Consider the following 17,440-nt stretch of genomic DNA (forward strand, 5'->3'; position numbering starts at 1 on the left):
TCCTTTCTTAGATCCTTAATCTGGCAGTGTATAAAGATTTCAACATCAACAAACCCAAATAAGGGTGCCACAACTGATTCTCTAGCCCTGGTGCACAGAAATTGGAGTGGCTTCCATGCAGTAATTTGCCTCCGAACACAGTGCCCGGCGCACAAAGATGACGGACGCGGCCGTGACCCAGTAGCAAAGAGATGGACGCTGGTGAGACAGGAAACGAGGTCGGCGGAGCAGCAGGGCGAAGAGGGCTGCTGGTGTGCGGTTTGGTGTTGACGGCGGGTGCCCTGCTGCCTACGAGCCCCTACTCTCGCAACCCGAGTGAAGCGGACTCGGTGGCACAGATAACGGGCCAGGCGAGTCTCCGGAGGAGAAGTCGAGGTGGCGGACCGCCCAGACAGTGACCCAAAACTGGAGCAAGTCCTGGAGGACGCCATCAAGGTATCAGTGAGGGCGCTATCGGCCTCTGCGCTAGATTGGAGCCCTTAGCGCTGCATACTAACCCCTCCAGCAAGAAGACTGGGACCAGGAGACGGGTCGCCGTAACGAGGGAGCCGCGGACTGCGATGCATAAAAGTAGGAGCACAACGAAGCGGACAAGGCAGTGAACTGGAAACACTGTTACAATAAAACAGCAGCGAACGCTGAACCTGACAGAACCGCACATCCTAAGGAGATTGCAATGGAATTACGCAGCAGAGCACAAATAGAGGAGTCGGAGCCTGCGCCGCTGCTTACCCCAGCTGGGGCTGGCTTGCGGCACACAGGGCCCGGACTGCAGACACAGTGACCCAGAGCTTGACACGGCGAAGAAGACCCCGGAAGGAGCAGGTGCTGGGTCGAATGGCGGCCAGAAAGAAAAGGGCGCAGAGGCTGGACATGCTGGGGGGTGAGCACCGGAAAAGCCTGCAGGAACGCAGTGAAAACAAAGGTGAGCATGCGCGCCCGCGACTGCTCGGAGGTCGCTCCGTAGGCCGCGGAATCACTGCATTACTGCCCCTGGAGTGCTGGGAGACACGCACGGGGCGCAGGCTGGGGGAAGCAGAAACGGGCAAAACCACCCGCAGGCTCTGGCGAGTTTGGGTCATTCACCAAGTCTGAAGGGCCCAGGCAGGAAGTGGGAGCAAAGGAGCGCAACCAACAAAGTGGGACCTCGAAAGAAGTGATGAAATACTGAGAGTGGCTCTTGATGTTAGGCTAAAAGCTGAGAACCAGAGAGCGATCCCTAAACAAGTAAACACACTTGCCCGAGAACACGAACGTGGGTTCCTAGAAAGTGCTAGTTGCGCTGCCAAGAGAGAGAAGGCCCTAGACACGGCCGAATCGCGCACAGGTGCGTGCTACGGCGGCGACTGGATGGCAACACTTTGACTACCTGTCACCTACAGGCTTGGAAGCAGCTACACTTTGGGTATGCACAGAGAAAACAGAGTAGAAGGATGGTGAGTTGGGCGCATGAGCGAATAGGCTGATATCAGACAGTTTGAGTGCAACGTTCACACAGCAGTCTGGGTGGAGGCGTAGTAAGTGCCGGGTTGTTGGATGATTGCAGAATGTGCTTTATCCCTGCCCTATACAGAGTGTAGCAGAGGCCTTCCAGGAGAACGGGACCACTTTTTTTTTAAATTGTACATTTGGTTAATTAACAAAAACATTAAGCACATAAAGGAAACATTATTCGTTTTTAAATACATGAAATACATTTAATTACATCACCCACAATACAATTATACAAACATTTTAAGATAAAAGGGCACTAACAGATCAATTAAAACAAATGTCAGGGATATCAAGATGGACAATACACCTTAGATACAGTGCATCTAAAATTAATAAAAGTGCACAACATTCACAGAAATAGGAACAACTTAAATAAGCGTAATACCTCTTTCCAGAAAGAAAAAGTAGAGGCAGTTTTCACAATAGATTACGCTCCATAGATGCCGTTCCGGAATCGATCCGCCTCAATAAACTGAATAGTAGGGACCAGGAACTCATAGCCCTTCAAAATGTACTGTTTAATTTCGGGCACCCAGTAAGGATGTGCCGAGAGGTTTCAACAGAGTCTGTCCTTGTGCAAAGTCCCCACCCAGCTGCCAGTATGCTCCCCGATAGGGAGAATATTGAACCTCAAATAGGTGATAAATCTTTTTCTCTGCATACTACATGATTTATCCATGTGCACGGAAGATATGGGCGAAAACCCTGACTACTATACATTACATCATTTTATTTATGCAGACTCCTCAAATTGGCATCCGCATCCCAAACATTGGTCCTATTTTCAGGCAGTTCCTCCAGTGTTAACTCTATGTAGTTCAGGTGAATGATTACCAAAGCCTGATGCGTCAACAAAAAAGGGTTGCTATGTGTCATGTGATATTGTATTGTAATTAGTCCCAAGAGTCGTTCAACGGTCAGGAAGGGCGCATACAACGATAGTACAAATTTGCACCGCTGGAGGAGCCATACAGGTCTCAAAGATGATCTTAAAGCTTCAACAGGTACCGAGGATGGTACACCAAGTGTGGAGAGGAGGAGATTTCACTCCAATATCTCCAACCACTTAATTCTAGACTCAGGGAGTCGAGTGATACCACAAAGTAGCTCATGGACAATACTAGTCCTATAGATAGAAATGAGGTCTTCAATAGTAAAACCATCTTTGTAGCTAATCATTTTTTTAAAACCAACAATTTTTTAAATACGTTGGGCATAATAAAATCTCCATAGAAAATAGATAATGGACATGACTTGACAGGTACCCCAAGATAAATAGAGCTTTCTACAACTCCCAGAAGTTGTTTGGAAGGAGCCCCACCCCACTAGGCGATACCGAATGAGAAATAAACGCTAAGAGAGCACCTCCAGGGAGCCGGGGGGGGGGAGGGGGCAGAAGGTGTATATAGAAGAGGGTGCACATTCACCTTAGTGCATGCAGTATAAGTTATATGGTAGATGCGGGTATGAACGCCATCTTGTCGAGTGGCAGCCATCTTAGAAATTAGGCCCAAGTGCGGCGAACAACATTTTGTGTATTGGTATTAGACCCCTTGCATGAGCGCGAACACCACGCCCACCCCAGCCAGGTCCCACAGAGTCCATGAAATCCTCCATTGTTCTAAGAAAGTTATAGGCCCTCATGCCCTGGAAAGAATGCGCTCTGCAAGGCCATGAGAAGGGAGTAGAGCGCTCTTGGCAATACCGCCCCACAGGACAGATTTCAATGCCCTCCTCCCCCCAACGATCCCCAGATGAAAAATACAGCTTTGCCATGCTTTCATCCCATGACCCATGCCATGGCACTGTCCAAACCCAGACCACCGACCATATAACATTTACACCCCTCGATCGATCACTAAGATCAGAAGGCAAGGCTATCGCACCTTCAGAAATGGGTCACAAGATTTGTGTAAGGAGGTGCAGGATAGCATCAAAATGATAGCCTAAAACTAAGGACCTTGGGAGTTGCTCATCTGTCTGGGAGTGAGTGAAGCGTGTTAGTGTGACCTCGGCTCTTCCCCCCCCAAGCCCACCCCTGTATCTGCCAGGTGATTGTTACAATGATAAAATAATACCGTTTGTATTAGTACCCAATTCATTTTTATGCCAACTTCACCTTTGATGACGAGCCCAGCAGTGCCCATGTGGACTGAGATGGACAGATGAAGATGGACCAATGGCCTGGCATCCCATTTGGAGCAAGCCCTAGATGTATAGAGCTTGTCCAGTTAGGATTGTAGAATTGCACTATATATGATTATGTCATTAGTGACGTTGTTTGTGCTTATAATGTACTGCAGAACTCAGAACGTTCGGCGGCAGCAGAGTTCTTTGCTGACGCATTTATATTTTGTAGAAATAAATACTGGTTTTCCTTGCAAGCGTGTTTTGGGTCTTTTTCACTAGCAGGGTGTATTTTGTTCTGGTGTGAGCATGCAGGGTGTGCCTTCAAAGTTTGCCATCAGTTATCCAAATAAAAGAGATTTTATTCCTTGGTCCCGTGCCAATCAAAACAATTTCGGTTTTACTGATGTTAATTTGTACATTTTATTTTGGTATACCCAAGTAGGGCATTGATAGAGCGTTGGAGGCCAGTGGGGGGTGTAATCCAACAGCACAGTGTCATCTGCATAACCTAACCATGCTACTGGTTCACCCTCAATGAAAGGAGGAACATAGTGTGCTGCTCCAATTGCAAGGGGCAGGTCAAAGATATACAAATTAAAAACAGGGGTGCAAGAACACACCGCCTGCTTAAGACCACTGTTAGTAGGGATGGATTGTGTTATTTGTCCTTCTTGATTAAGATGCACTACTATAGATGTGTCCCATATAACACCTTAATAAAATGCAATAACCTGGCTTTCAATTCCACAAAAACGCAAGTTTTTCCCATAAGTGAGGGCGAGACAGAGTCAAATGCCTTGGAAAAATCTACCAAAAGAAATGCATTTCCCTGCTTTTTTGACTTGTTACCTGGGCCATAACACAATGTAAAGCACATATAGTATGTATAGTAGCATGATCTTTTTTTTATTTTGATAAAATTGTTTTAGTTGAATTAACAACCTTTTCAATTATTTACATTATCATTCGTGTTTCATTTTCTCGAATTATACAAGGATTCAATTGAACATCAATTTGTACGGACAAATAAATAGATAATAATTATCACTATTGTATGCATGAAAGCGTTGAGGTCATTTCTTTGAAATAGTTATTCACAAATCAATATAATACTTTTAACAATTAGATCAATTGAACCAACTATGATCCAAAATTTAGTAGCGAAGAGAAAACATAAGCATCAAGTAGGTAAACAGATTTGGTTATGAGTAAATTTCCACATATGAGTGAAACCAATAGTAGTACTGTTTATCGAGCAACATTTACTCAAACAAAATTAGTGTTAGCAGTGTTGAATATTGCGAGCCATAAATCATCTTTGGTTAATAGTGGGCGGTGACAAAAATGTTTGAAAAGATAACGAGTCCTTTTATCAATCAAGGATAAACAGTATATTAAAAGGTGCCTTGTTGTCTCAATGTAACCAGCAGCTTTACAGTAAGTACAAGATCTGGATAAATTCAAAGAATTATTATATGAAGTAAGTTTATCTTTAGTGGGAAGCAGATTGAATCGGAAACGTAAAAAAGCATCTGCATATTTGGAAACTTGATAAGATATTGCGGTACTACATTAACAGCACACAATTTGTATGCACCCTTTTTTACAGCTTGATACAAATTGAATAGATCAATTGTACTTATCCAATCGCGTCTCCACAATTTCAATTTTGCCTTATCTGGAAATTCCAACAATAACTGTATTGAAATGTCAGCTTCTTGGAGGATTAAGAGACATGATTTTTTCCATTCTTGTAGTGGTTTGAAATTTCGTTTCTCTAGAGCCTTCTTCGGTATGGGAAACAAGTTCTTGGTTGAATCAGAGGTATTTAGACATTTCCTATATAAGGATAAGATGTGCCAGGAAACTGATGCATCCAAAGAGACAAGACCCAACTCAAATCTAATAAGAGAGATGGGAGTACATGTGGGCACTGGTAGGATATGTTTCCAGTAAATGCCTTCCAGAATATCCCACTTTACAGCCTTACGGTTCGTCTTGGTATGGCTTCCATGTGTTATTATCGGTATGAATTTTTGTGTGTAGACTATCCTGGCTGGTAGAATGGAGAATTTTCCATAATTTTGTTGAAGTGCTTTGACCTTTATAGCAAGTAATCTCATTCTAGCGGAGAGTTCCCCTTTGTAAGGTAGATCCAGAGGGTGCGTATTTACATTTACTCCAAGATACTTGTATTCTTGTACTTGACTTAAGGAACACTTTTCCAATTTCCAGTTAAATTTGTAATCAGCTGATGATCGTTGATGTTGAAGAATGAGAATATTGGATTTAGATGTATTGATTATTAGCTCATTCTTCTGTGCATACTCAGACAGAGCAGAAAGTTTTCTATGTAAACCAATAGGAGTTCTGTCTAATAACATAAGATCATCTGCATATAATAAGTAGGGTATTTCGTGGTCGTTCAATTTTGGGGAAAACGAGCGCATAGAAAATTGAACAGAATCGAGGCAAACGGACATCCTTGTTTTAAGCCAGAATCAGTTTCAATTGACTGCGATAACAGGCCATTGGATGTCAGTTAATTCTTATTGTGGTATTAGAAGGAAATTTAAGAATTAAAATCTAATGTATTGAGGACAATCTGCATCTAAACGTTTTCGCCATAAGACCTGCCTCGAAACTGAATCAAAGGCTTGCTTAAAATCTATAAAAGCAATAAAAACAGGTTGTTTAGATAAAATTGCTTGTTGTTTTATAGTCAACAAAATAAGTAAATTTAGTGTGGTTCCAATGCCAGGAACAAAACCCGATTGGTTTATGTCTAAGAGATGCCGTCTTATAAGCCATTCTGATAGGTCACGAAGTAACAACTTGGCAAATATTTTCCCGGGAGCATCTAAAAGAGCTATGGGTCTGTAATTGTTGGGATCAGACCTATCACCTTTTTTAAATACAGGGATTATAATGGCCTGTTGCCATGATGGTGAGATTTGATTTGTGTCTATAACTCTCGTAAAAATGATTTTCAACAGAGATGCCCATTTCTCAGGGTTAGCTTTTAGTATAGCATTAGTTAGTTGATCGGGACCTGGTCATTAGTGGTATATCTGGTCAATCTTTTTAGATTCAGCTCAGTCCATATAATACAGTTGCCCTGAGTACTAATAGAAACCTTGGTGTCGACATACTTAGTTTTACAGGGATTATCCAACATTAGTGTCCAATTAAGGACAGCATGATCACTAACCTTCGTAAAGTTTATCTCCAATTCACTACAACTCAACCATGTTTCAGGGTCTGTGAAAAAGTAATCAAGGCAAGATGAAACTCACCCATTGGTCCAGGTGGAGCGAGACAGATTGTCCACCTGGCCCTTCTTATTTAAACACTCCAAATCGTAAGAACCAATTAGTGTGCCCCAATTAGAGTTTCTAGTAGACAGCTTTACTTCCTGCTCTCTATGTCAAATAATGGATGTGAAATAATGTGTTCAGCATCGACAAAAACAGCTGGGTGGGTATAAAGATTAGGGAAGTTTAGATCGCCAGCAATAATAACTTTCGCCCTGGACACTCTTCCGCCCAAGATTCTAATAAATGATCTATGGTGCACGGAATACTATGATTGGCAGTGTCATCCGGGAGGTCATTTACATTCACTATCAATATTTGTGAATGCACACATTTTGGCTCCCAGAGGATGGCTGACAGTACATACAGTGTAATAGTGCCTACAGTGAAATATTTTAATTCAGATTGTGCCTGAGCACCAACAGCTAGCCCACCCCTGGGTCGACCTCTAGCTTTGCACACTGCAGGACGACATAGGACAAAATATCCATCAATATCACATTATTTTATGAGCCAAGTTTCTTGAAACATAAATACCTCACTGGCACTAAAACAAGAGTATCGCTCAGGGTGTGTCATTAAGGATCAATATCCCCTGGCATTCCAGCATAGCCGATTAATACAGTTCTTTTGGTAGATATGTCAATTACTTTTGATATTCATGGTATTGGAAATCCAATACACCACCTACTTTTGTTCCCCTGTAATCTCCCTGCTTCTATCTAAGGAAGCCCGAAGACTAGATCTTTCAGTGGCCAGATTATTAGGGTTGGAGGTTTGAGGATTAGGAATCAAAGTCCCTGTCATTATTGTTGTTTATTTCCTGCATAAAGTGAATTCAAATCTGAATTTCTTTAGTTCCCCTGCCCCTTCTCAGGCTCTTTACCATAGTTCACGAAGGCTGGGGACATGACTCCCTTGCTGGGCCCTTCTCAAGCTCTTTATCACAATTCACAAAGGCTGGGGGAATGACTCCCTTGCCCAGGCCCTTCTCAAGCTTTCTGAGGCAGTTCGCAATGTCAGGGGGAATGACTCCGTTCCCCTGGCTTTAGTGTACCAATAAAATATCTCCCTTCTCTTGTGCTGTATTCTCACAGTTCTACTCCACCAGGGGTAATGCTTCTCTTCCCCTGGTCTTCCCTTCACCTTGCTTTACTGGCCTTTAGGTGTTGGGTCCCAGACCCATAGGATTCTGCTGCTTTCCTTTGGCAGACCTGGTTCAATTTCCTGCCATGTACTGCGCCGAAAAAGAGGATTTGTGATGCTCTTCTCAAGTGGGTGCGGGTCCCAGACCCATAATTCTCTCTCTGATTTCTCTGGTCGACCTGGCTCACTCCTCTGCCAGGTACTGTGTCGAAGAAGAGGATTTGGTTGTGGGTCCCAGACCTGTGTTTCTCTCTCTGACTGCTTTGGCTGGCTTTGCTCACCTCGCTGACAGGTATTGTGCTATTTTGGTGCCTTGGAACAGCATTTGCTGTATAGACGCATTATAAATACCCAATAAATAAAATTAATAAGAGGATTTGTGATGTTCTTCTCAATTGGGTGCGGGTCCCAGATGCATACTTTTCTCTCTCTTACAGCCCGCCAACTGTCCCGGTCAACCAGGTACATTTAGGGTGTTTGTTGGTCCTCTCTGGTCATTCTTGGGCTTTACCGTGTACTTCTCTGTGGCTTCCTGTGGCTCTCTTAGGGCTGCAGCGACTCTGCAGCGTTCCGCTCCTCTGGGGTTGTGCAGCTTCCCTTGCCCACTTGCCAGTCGGTCCTTCCTCGCCGGACCGATTTGGAACCCTTCCAAAATCTCTCATGTGTTCCAGCTAGCAACCGTGTTGCTTCTTCGCTCCGGTCGGCACCTGCACTTGTGGTTCTTCCAGGGTGGGCCTCGTTCACTGCTTGGTTTTCCCTCTTCTAAATTGTATTAATTCTGGCCAATCAGAGCTCCTGAAACACTAGACTGCTCTATAGTGTTTTGAGGATTGCTTTTCATTCCCCCACACCTCCTCCTTGTCCCAGCATTACTCTGAGAGCTCTCTATAAGGTAAACCTGACTCTTCTAGGTCCCTGTACCTTTATCATAGACCTCTCTTGGTTTAACTTTGTTCTTCATCGTCACAGTACTGTTACTACTATGTACATGATACATGTATATGGGATGGCAAGGTAAAGGAGGGCAGGGTGAGGGGGATTAAGGGGAAGTATACAGCATTCTCCCTGGATAATCGTCTCTAGTCTCACAAGGGATCCCTCTCAATGAGATCCTCCTGCTGAGTACCACCCCCAGGGGTACAATCGGGTAGTTGCTGGACCTCCCTGGCCACATGGGAAGGGGCTCCCCCTCAGGGAGAAGTGATGTCATCCAAGAATTTGTGACAGTGCCTACACATTGCATGTTGCAGGTGGGGTTTTATAATGGATTCCTGTGAAATACACCTGCTTGTTAGCAGGTTCAAATGCAAAGCTGATTTTATAGGAATCGATTGGTTTTATGCTTGTATGGAAATCTCATGTTGGCGTAAAACCTGTTGCTTTTCCAAGACTGAGGAAGAAAGGCGTTAAAGAGAAGCAAACTCTGCTTTGATCCATTCATTTGCCTTGGAAGGGCACAAAAATGCCTTGGAGTTTAAACGTAAGGCATAAATGGTTAATGCCTTGCTTTCACACCTTAATTTTGCAGCACATTGCATTTAAAATGACCCCCTTAATGTATAACGGGACATGTAGGGCATACCAATACATATAGCTCCTGGAAATTGCCAGAATCTCTGACCGGCTTGATTTAATCAGGTTGGACCATGCACTGGTGACAAATAAACCCAGACAGATCAAAAGTAAGTCTAGGCATTGCTGGGAAGGGTCAGCCCCACCCTACCCCCCTAGGTGCTTTAGAGTGAGGCGAGATGCATTTGAAGCACTATGATGTGCCGGGGGGGGAGATGTTGAGAGGACCACCTTCCAATACAAAAAGGATCCCACTTCAATATAATCAAATATAATTAACCCACATAGTGTAGAGTAGGGCGCAAGCATTGTCGCTATGTTGTGTAGATATTAGTAACCATAGCTAGAAGGGAAGGCCTGCGCGGTAAATGAGGTATTGCATGCACGAGGCCCAAATCGCGAGACAAGAGAAATCCCCAGCCATGCCCGAGCTCCCATGTGGACAGCCCACACCCCCAACAGCCACAATGCCTATTCATTATCCTAACAGTGTTGCAAATATGTTTGAGAGGAATGTGCCCTACAAGGCAGCAATCACATACTGGCGCCTGGTGTGCATGTTATCTCACATTAGCCAAAGCATGACCCGGCCCATCCCCAGGCGACCACGAGTAATAGCCCATATAACTGACTAGAACTTAAGGCCTCTGATTTCCATGGCACCACATGCCCTTTGGCCACCAACCTCAAAGTAACAAGTCCTGAGATGTTGAAAGAGGACGGACAGAGCACATTGCTGAAGTGACAATCGTGTGATTTTTAATGCAAGGTGCTGGGAGGGATACATTATGGCTCAAAATGAGGGTGGAGACCTTGGAGCCAGATGGCATGGAAGGGAGTGAGGGAAATGTGTGTGTGAAGGTTAGAGTGCCCCAGAACCTCCTTTGTGCCCATCCTAAGGCCTGCCAAGTGCACAGTATGAGTGATAAAGTAGTTGTATGGTAGGAGTATAATGAATTTGTTTTCTGACCTTCGATGCAAGAAGAAGATGATCACTGCAGCACCCACGTGACGGAAGATGGACGGATTGGGCTGTAACCAATGGCCTGGCATCCCTTATGGGGCAGGCGAATCCTGTATAGGCGCACACCAACCAGCTGCACAGGATTTTACCCTATAGCGTCATGTATGATGATGTTTTTCCTTATAAGATTTTCTTTGTACTACTTTTCGGCAGAACGTTCTTGGGAACAGAGTTTGTTGCTTTTGCGATCATCTGCATGTGAGATTAAAACTTGTTATCCTTACTAAATCGACTTGGGCATTTCTTCCTTAGCGGGTTGTATTCTCTCTGGTGTGAGTGTTTGGGGACTTGCCTTCAATTGGTGACCCCGACGTGTTCCCAGCACTTCCCCGTATCTGCAGAGGCTTCTGGTTTACTTCTCCAGAAGGAGCTGCGCCCACATGCAGTGAACGGTCCTGAAAAAACATGTGTTTCGAGTGGTTTAGTAGGAGCCATTTTGAAGCGGGCGTGGCTCTGAGGAGAGTGCAGGCCTGTGTTGGAACCCCGTGACGGAGGAGTTCAGGTGAGCACGCACATGTGAGTAGACTCTTGTAAGCGATAACAAGTAGGGGACAGATGCATGTGGAAGTATGAGAGGTGTGAGTATGTGGAGAGCGAGGTGATTGATGTGACGTGGGTGAGGTTAGGATAATTTGTGTTAACATTTGTAATAGGAAGAGAGTATGTCAGTAAGGTGTTATAAGGTAAGGCAGGGAACCCCTCCTCGGAAGGGGAGGGAGGCTGGTACCACAAGACAGTATATTATTTAAAGGAGGAATATAGAAGTAAAACAAGTGGTCTTATAATAGGCCTGGAGTAAGTAGTGGTTGTTGTTTTAGCTTGTTATTTTACTGCATTGTATTCATGTTTTATTAGATGAACAGGCCCTAGGAAAGGCATTAATGTTGTGTGTTGGGGCATGGTGTGGCATTGGATGGGTGTGTGAAGTAGTGTGTCTGTGTGAGGGAGGGGAACAGAAAAGCGTTGGGGTTGCTTTTCTTTTTTACACAAGCAAGTGGCAGTGTGCGCGCCACGTTAGTGGGACTTTGCGGGATCTGCAAGAGATAGACATCATTAGCATGGGGGGGGGACCAATGGAACACATGTATAAGCCCCTGCCACTGTGTTGTGACAGGGAGGAAAAATACCAGTGGAAGTGGATCGCAGAGATGGGAGGACGGGGGGAATGCTTTGCCCATGGCCAGAGCAGGGCTCCCACATTAAGAGCATCTTGGAACACATGACCACATTTTTAGTAGCTAAATATAATGGGAAGCAACTACAGAAGAGAAAAGAAATTTCAGATCTCTGGCGTATGTTCGAAGACACAGGGGACCAGGGGGACGGAGTAGATGCGCAGAGACAGAAATAAGGAAAGTGCATGAAGGGAGAAGGAGAGTGTTGTGTGCCAGTGGAGTGTGGGGGGTTATATCCCTTTACAGCATATCCCGCAGAAGAGTACACCAATCCAATCTATGTACATGTTGTGATAGGGACCCCTTCTGCTGTGGTAGGGACCCCTTCAGCACCAGTAACACCACAGGCTACCGCCACCCCCCCCCCACCCGCATACGCAAAGCTGCCTGAAGAATCAACATCCGCGGGTGTCAGGTCGAGAGAGTTCGGAAACAGGTTGGCGGGGTTGCAAACAGAATTGAACAGGATACAAGAATCCTGAAGACGGGAGGGATGGTGGAGCATCAGAAGATGGATCAGGAGAATGGAAATCAGGGGATTTGTTGGTTAGAATTAATAAGGGCGGAATACAAATATTTTGTGTTGAAAAGGGGTTAAGTGGACGTATTTCGGATCAGATAAGGTGGTGGGAGGTGACGAGAGGGAGGACGATGGTGACTCATTCACAGAGGACCAGGGTGAAGAAGAAGAAAGGAGTGAAGTGGTGGCTGAGGCTACCCCTCGTCGGGAGCGGCAGTTTGAGAAATAGGACTGAACGGATGGCAACAGTAAGAGAAAGGGGATGTGGGAAGAAGGGCATGAGAAGTTTTCCTCGTAACTTCCTTGTAACTTTCTGAGCCCTAATACCCCCGGGTCTGGTGCGCACTACAAATGATTAAACAAACACACAAACAAACAAGTGAGTTATGGATGCAGATGACCCTAATACATAAGGGGGTGGGGAGAGCACAGTATGTGCCTTGGCCTCAGATGGATAAGAACAATTTAATTAAGGCCCTCCCACAACTCACAGCCGGGGGGCAATCAAGTGGATATACAAATTTGTAAAGCAAATAGCAGGGGTGCCCCTGGCAGTAGGGGATCTTAAGTGCTTAATGATTGCTATATTTGGGGACCAGGCTGGGGATTTGTGGGTTAAAGCTGGGTATCTAGGAATAACCCTGGGGGACGATGAACATGATGGAGCACCGTTTAACAGAATCAGAACACAAGTGTGGGATGCGTTACGGAGCGCTTTCCCGGACACCCCTGATTTACAGTCCCTGATGCAGTGCACAATGGGGGATGACGAGGATCCAGCAACATTTATTATTAAATTACAAGAGACCGTGGGATCCTTCAATATCGTTCTTCTATTTTATCGTTAATAGTGCACCATTGCAAAAGGATTAAGGAACTGGAGAGGGAAACAGCTCCAAGTTGTCAGGCGGAGGATGCGAAATTGGTAGAAAAGAAATTGGCAAAAGTTGTCATTCAGGTGCTTGTGTCAACGCCTGTACAGGTAGAAGGGACAGAGAGGACCCAGCAAGTTGTGAGCACCACCATTGCTGCACTCTGGGCTGAAGGAGGACAAGGTCAGTGGAACGTGGGACAAGGAGGGCTGCAGCAAGGAAGAGGGGGATTTTGAGTAGCAAGAGGAGGAGGTTTTGGACTCGGGTGGGTGGGTTTGGATCATCTCAATGTTGGAATTGTTTAAGGTAATGGCATTTCGCAAGGGAATGCAGGAGCAGATCTGCAGTGGGGTATAATTACGGGCCGCAGCAACAGGGCCAAAGGCCCTAAGAGCAACATGGACTAGGGTATCCGCAACAGGGCGAATGATATCAAAACCAAGGGTATCCACAAGGGCAATTCCAAACATATAATCAGCAGCCTCAAGCAGCTGACATGCAAGTGCGGCATCTGCCACAGCAACAGCAGGGCGGTGCTACCCCGGTGAGCAGAGTACCAAGTGGGGCTACAACTCCCTTTGGAGGAGCAGCAGTGATGGGAGGCAACCCCTTCTTGTTTCATGGAATGAACATATTCCCTGATTAGGACAGCCCACAGAGAGCACTCACATGTTCGGTATTGTTAACAACCACCCAACGTGAAGAGGAACCTACGGTTGGGGCGGAGATAGGAAATAAACATTTCATATTTATGGTGGACTTAGGTGCAACTAAATCATGGTATTATTGTGCTCATGGAGGCGGTGTCCAGATTGCCAAATAGTGTTGGCGAGTGCCCACCAATTTTATCTTTTGCCCAGCAGTATCACCTGAGGTGGTGGTGGGAATAATAGTGTCGCTGGATTTGCAGGGATTGTTGGTTTCCGACAAGAGGGTTGTCGTGTTACAAATTGACAGGGACGGGGGCGAGGTGCACACAGTGCTCTCTGTAGATCCAACAGTACAGCTAAAGGAAATGATGGATGACAAATTATTTGAGAATAACAACAAAGATGGGGAGATAATACTGGAGATTTATATCCCCTGTGACCTAATGATACAGTAGTGAAGAGTGCAGTGCCCCCTGATGGCAGTATTAACTCCACCCCCATTCTTTGACTTGCAACACATGCCTTTACAGTTGTGGACTACAAAAATTACACATAATGTAGAATTATATTAAAATACGTGACCTTCTGTGTGTATAACATTGAAACCACGTGCAGTACTGCCCAGGGTAAGACAATATCCATTATTGAGGGAGGCAAAGGAGGGTATCAGAAAGACAATAAAGGACCTGCTGGACCAGGGGATCATTGTGACATCGTTGTCTCTGTGTAATACAGTGATATACCCTGTCAAGAAATCAACAGGGGGCAATTAGAGAATGATCCAGGATTTGCGCCCTGAAAAATTGTGTAAAAAGCCAGACAATTTGCAATCTGTTTTGTAGGTTAATGGATGGAAAATATAGATGCAAGTAACCAACAGTGTACAGGAGCATTTTCCAATGCATTTTCATAATGCCTTTCCCCACAATATATACCAGCATAAAAACATTTTCACGTTGGCTGCACCTATACATGCCAGTATTTCCAAATAAGAATGTATTCATGTTTGCTTTGTGCATAATGCCAGTAGTTATACTATAAGAAATCATGTCCAAGATGGCTCTGCCAATACCTGCACATAAGGACATACTCCTGTTTTCTTTGCCATTAAAAATGCCATGCCACAATAAGAAAACATGCCCAACATGCAATAGCACTTATGTTTCTTTTATCATAGATGACTAGGAAAATGGTTATGCCAATTTTCCTTCATTAAAACTTGCCATTCCTGTAAATATTTGGAGAGTCTGCTGCTGCTGTTATATTCGCTGAAGCCAGACTGATGGTCGTGAAGACAACCAACAGATTCAGTGTGATGATTAAGCTGGGAGATGGCCAGTTTCTCCAGGAGCTTGCCCAGGAAGGGAGTGATGGAGATCGGGCGATAGTTAGCCCTGCAGGAGGGATCGGCAGAGGGTTTCTTGAGAAGAGGGTGCACAAGGGAGTGCTTCAGGGGGGATGGGGAGACTACTGTGGCGAAGGAGCGGTTGCAGAAGTCAGCCAGGGTGTCAATGTGGTCCTTGATGGTTTTGGAGGAACAGGGGTAAACCTGTTTTGACAAGACTTTCATAGAATAGACTTGTCTAGAAATCTCGTCAGCGGAGAACAGGGGAAAGGCAGAGAAGGAGGGAGGAGAGGTGGCTGCAGAAGGGCCAGAGGAAGAGCAGGGAGTATAGGGAGGGAAGGGACAACCACACTTTTGTGGAAGGACTATGTTATGCTGTGTTACAAAGCCTATGAATTGCATACTGTACCACATCACCACCGCAGTGGTCTCAGAGTGCCGAGGCATTTCTGGAAGTGTTTGCATTGTGCACCCTCCAGGAGTATCCAGACCAGCCTGTGGAAGAAAGGGAAGTGAGGTAGGGATGTAGGCTAGTGGTAAGGGGGTAATGATAAAAAAGAAATAGGGATTCAGTAAGAGAAAGGTTGTGGTGAAGAGGTCGTCTTCAAGTCTCCTTCCTCCACTGTTGGAGATGGCAGAGGTTGTAGAACTGCATTCCGGAAGTACTGGTTGAGAGTTTGTTTTAAGTGCATATTTTTTTGTAATTGAAATGTAATCCCCTTATGATTTGATTTCTGTTTTGTCATTGTGTGCATATAACACCAGTTCACAACAGTCTTAGAACATTTTATTTTCAGCTGATCTAGGGGGATTGTTTAGTGTATAGTATATTTCCACCCTGATTTCTATTATTTGGGGACTATTTGCATTGTTTATTTAGAGCCTGAAAGCTGTTGAGCCAGCCCTTGTGTTGTATTCTAGGAAATTAAACTGATAGAAAAGTACTGCCACGTGTAAGGTTGGATATGGCAATCCTGATAGTCTTTCTGGAAGGAGCTTTCCAGAAGGACCCAGGACAAGTGACCAACAAGGCAAAGTCATCTGCATTAATGATAGACTTGCCACTCACCCAGCATGAGCTGGACAAGGCTGGAAGGCCTTCTCTCTGAGACTGGTCATTCCGTTCCATTCCTTGAAGCATCTTGACCCGCATCCTTTGATCAACCTCTATATTGTAATGGTGGAAATGTCAACATGCTCACTGGTCAACTGCTTCTGAATCGACCCCCAACTCACTGCCTTCACCTCATAGCGGTCTATCATGCTGAGGCAGGGAGATGAGGTAATTGGAGGGTGGACATAGGTTCTACCACCTCCCTACAGGCAACCGTATAGTAAGGTGTTGAGGGAGGAGTTGCATCGTGTTTTCGGGAAGGCAGAATGGGGCCCCCATTTGAAAGAAAGTCTGTTGAGGAGTGGACATCATAGTAGACACTTGTTCCTGGTACGTCGGCTTGACGCATGAGAGCTTCTAGGGGCTGGACAAATAAAGAGACATGAAGAAAGTGAGGCAGAAGGGGCCCTCATGGTGACGTGGGGTGGATGAGTGGACATGCATACAATTGGCGTAGGTATATGGGGCAGCTTACTCATGTGGTAAGGGAGGGGAGTATGGCAGCGGAGGATGGGAGGGTCCCCTAATTCTGCAGCTAGCAAGCAGTGGGGTAGTGAGCCCAAGGAGGAAGCTGAGACTGGGCAAAGAAAAGAAGGCCGCAGCGAGAAAGAACCATGAGTGTGAGGGACGACAAGTGCACAATTGGACGAAGTTTATTTAGTAACAATGCAAGGTCAAAATAATGGGTATCAAACAAAAAGAGGGGCCACAATAAAAAGGAAACTATACAACTGTGGTAGGTACAACCACATAGAACTATCCTAAAGGCGTCTAGGGCATTTTAGACCCAAGAGCAGGTTAGAGAAGTCCCTAAAGACCGGATGCTAAGTGCCTGCTTGCCCCAGATAAGAAATTCGTCTGTCCTCCAACACCTGGCCACATTTGCCGGTGGTTTCATCTTCTTTCCGTGTCCTCCATCTACTTCCTCTCCATTGCCAAGTCAACCCTTTCAAACCACTGAAGGGAATGAGGTTAAGGTTCGGGTCACATGGTGCTGAAAGCTTTACGCAAAGAGAACATTGCAACTCAGACAGTCTAATTCTGACACAATTATGGCAGCCTCTAATGTCAAGTTGTGGAGGGA

This window comes from Ambystoma mexicanum, chromosome 4q (assembly GCF_040938575.1).
Source record: "Ambystoma mexicanum isolate Mex_15411 chromosome 4q, UKY_AmexF1_1, whole genome shotgun sequence".
NCBI classification, from domain to species: domain Eukaryota; kingdom Metazoa; phylum Chordata; class Amphibia; order Caudata; family Ambystomatidae; genus Ambystoma; species Ambystoma mexicanum.